Genomic DNA, 3,166 nt, shown 5'->3' with positions numbered 1-3,166 from the left:
CCAAGCCTCGCTTCCCCCACACTTTTGGGACGCACTTCAGCTCAGCGGAGCTTTCCCAGAAGTCACTGCATTTCCGGTCACTCTAGTCTCCAGTCCGGCACAGGGTGGCTTGAAGGTGCCATCTTGCCTCCCACGTGCCTTCGCTCTTCTCGGCAAAAGGAGGCTGTTGTCTCCTTCCAGCCCCCCAACCGTGCCCTCCTGTCCACCCCGAGCCATGTTCGATCCATCCTCTTGCCCGCCCAATCGCCCACCCAGTGCCCTGAGGCCGTTTCACAGGTCTGTAGAAGAGTTTAAATGGTCATTCCGTCCGCGGTCCATCCGCGGCCCTTCCGCCATTTTTTGGTGGTGCCTGTCTCCACTATTTCCAAATCCCAGTCAGGGAATCAAGATGAAGGCGGGAGACGTGGGTGAAGAAGACAGGGAAAGTGGGCAGAGATCTTCCGAAGGAGATGAAATGCAGGTTAGCCTCTGTGATGTGTCTTCTGAAGATTTTAAAAAATCCTGGCTAACACTAAAAGAGCTCCATGACAGGGAGCTACGCCGACTCCAGGGGAAGATAACCAGTTTGAGGAAAGAGCGATTGTCAGATGGGAGGCAGACAGGCTCCATATCCAGAATTAAAGAGTTGACGGAGCAATGGAGAGCCCTGAATGACACTATCCATGACCTGCGAGGTCAATTAAATGCCAAAGTATGTGATCGCTGTACAGTAAACGAAACGTACACAAATACGTTACAGCAAGAATTTTATGATATCCAACAACAAAATCTGAAATTTATTGGTGAGCTCACAGCAGAAAGGAATAGGTTAAGAAAAGAAAGCAAGCAGCTTTTGGCTAGGCTCAAGATGAAACAGAAACAGTTTTACCTTTCTTTTTCTGATAGTGATGACGACTTCGTCCCTGGGTCTCAAAAGAGCGAGTCAGTTATTTCGATCAGGGACCCTCCGCCCGGACCTGAGAGGTATGTGGCTGTCAAACTGATAACGCAAATGAATACCAAACAGATGAAATCTAGAGGGAAAAAGAAACGGCCACACAGTTCCGAGTCTCAGATTCCATTTTACAGTCAGGACGTCTTTGAGGTGCCAGAAAGCCCTCAGGAGAAGATTTCCTTTAACAGCAGGAAGACTATCACAATAAGCAGTGGCAGTCAGACGTCATCTAGCACTGTTCCCTCAGCGTCTACACTTGGCCCTCAAACACTGTATGCATTTCAAGATGACTCCAGCCTTCCTGATGCCAGGCTTGGCCATCCAGAAAGCAAATCCATTTTCACACAGAGGACATCCCCACAGAGGATCTACACACCAAATCGTGGAACTGAGAATGATTTCCCTTGGAGCCTTTCCAGCATTTCTCCAGGAGAAGAGCTACCTGCTGAAATATTATCGGAAACTTCAGAGGAAACTATGATTGATTATAGCAAAAGCATATTTTTCCCTTGTACATGGAGAGACGAAAACACCACAGAGGAAAGTGTGATTGATTATAGCAAAAGCATATTTTCTCCTTTTACACAGAGAGATGATAACAGCATAATACATCTATTTCCTTTCGACTCTACTTTAAGATCTAAAGTGAAAAGACCCTCATGTGGTGTTTTTCAGGTTGCAATGAGAGAGAGCAGTAGCCAGACACCTTGCAGTGAACAGTCCACAGCAAGGAAGAAAAATAATGGAGCTGCAGGTGCAGCCCATGATGCTGATGAGTCCCAAGGTGAGACTCAACGCTTGCACTTTGGGGTCTTCAATGAAGAGAAAAGTGAAGATACGGTTAGAAAAAGGGGGGAAGTAGTGCTCTCTCCAGCTCTCTCTTAAGGAGACTGCTTTTCTTTTCCAAGAGGACAGTCTTCCTATCAATTAAGACTAACATTTGTATTCAGACTATGTAACTGATAATTCCTGGCTTTGATTCTACTTCCCAGAATATAATATACAGGCAATAAAAAGTTGGGCAAATGACTAAGACTTTGAAACAGTGACTTATTGCTAGTTAATAAAATTCAGCTATACTAAAGAAACTTAGTTTTCAGAATCCCTCTACTTCTATATAAAAGTGTAGAGGTCTATCCTCTTTTTGTTGAAATTAAGCTGCTAGTGTTGATGAGTCAGTGTGTGCCATGCTGAGTTGGTTTAGTTGTGTCCTACTTTTTGGAACACTATGGACTGTAGCCTGCCAGGCTCCTCTGTCTGCGGGATTCTCTAGAAGAATACTGGAGTGGGTTGCCATGCCCTCCTTCAGGGGATCTCCCCGTCCAAGGATCCAACTTGAGTCTTTAGACTCCTGCATTGGCAGGAGAGTTCTTTATTACTAGTGCCACCTGGGAAGCCCTAAGTCCTTATGAGTCAATAAGAAGGCTTTAAAAAAAGAAAGCCAAGAGAACACCTAAAAGGCATGGACTAAGAGTTCAATCCTGAAATACGTATAAAGTGAAATACTGGACTTGACAAGGTAACTACAATACATACACTGAGAAAGATTCAGAAGCAGATATTTTTCAGAATAAAATGAGTATGACTTTACAGATACCATACAGCATGACTTAAATTACAAAAGAGAAGATATGACAGACTGTATACTCGTTATTACAATTTGCTTTTAAAAATCAAAAACCGAGAACAGAAGAAGGAAAAACCTCATTAACAAAGACCAACTATTTAGCAAGCAAGGACAACATTTATAAGAGGAGGAGACCTTTTCAAGAAACAAAGCAGTTTTAGTTTTATCCGTAACAAAAAGCAGCCCGTGGCTTGTCACTGGTTATCACAGTGTGTGTGTGCTTGCATACGTGTGCAAGTGTGTGCACATGTATACTGAATGGAGGAGGGGGGACTCCTCAGCAGTGCGTGTCCCTCTCCTCCTTACTTTCTTCTGTCCTCCCCCTCCCACCCTCCTTACTTTCCCTGGGCCGTGGTGCTATTCAACTCCTTTTTTCTTTACAGTTTTTTTTCCCCCATGTGTCCTTGGGCGTGTAGAAAAAAACAAAGTTATTGAGTGAATTCATATGCCATAAAACTCACCCTTTTAAATAGAGCACAATACAGTAGTTTATATGGTATATTTAAAAACTTGTAAAACCATCACCACGGTTTCAGAATATTTTCATCACCCTTAAAAAAAGCCCATATATAATAGCAGTCACTTTCTACATTCCCCCATTTTTT

The 3,166-nt window shown here is 43.7% G+C and overlaps 1 pseudogene; it reads left to right on the top strand.

Moving 5' to 3' along the window:
• Positions 1-388: 388 nt before the first annotated feature.
• Positions 389-1,796, top strand: LOC148773430 (DNA endonuclease RBBP8-like; annotated as a pseudogene).
• The last annotated feature ends 1,370 nt before the right edge of the window (positions 1,797-3,166 follow it).

The sequence above is a fragment of the Moschus berezovskii genome, chromosome X, assembly GCF_049115385.1.
Source record: "Moschus berezovskii isolate FMDL1 chromosome X, NW_MosBer_1.0, whole genome shotgun sequence".
Taxonomy (NCBI): Eukaryota; Metazoa; Chordata; class Mammalia; order Artiodactyla; family Moschidae; genus Moschus; species Moschus berezovskii.
This window is presented reverse-complemented; position numbering and strand designations above follow the sequence as displayed.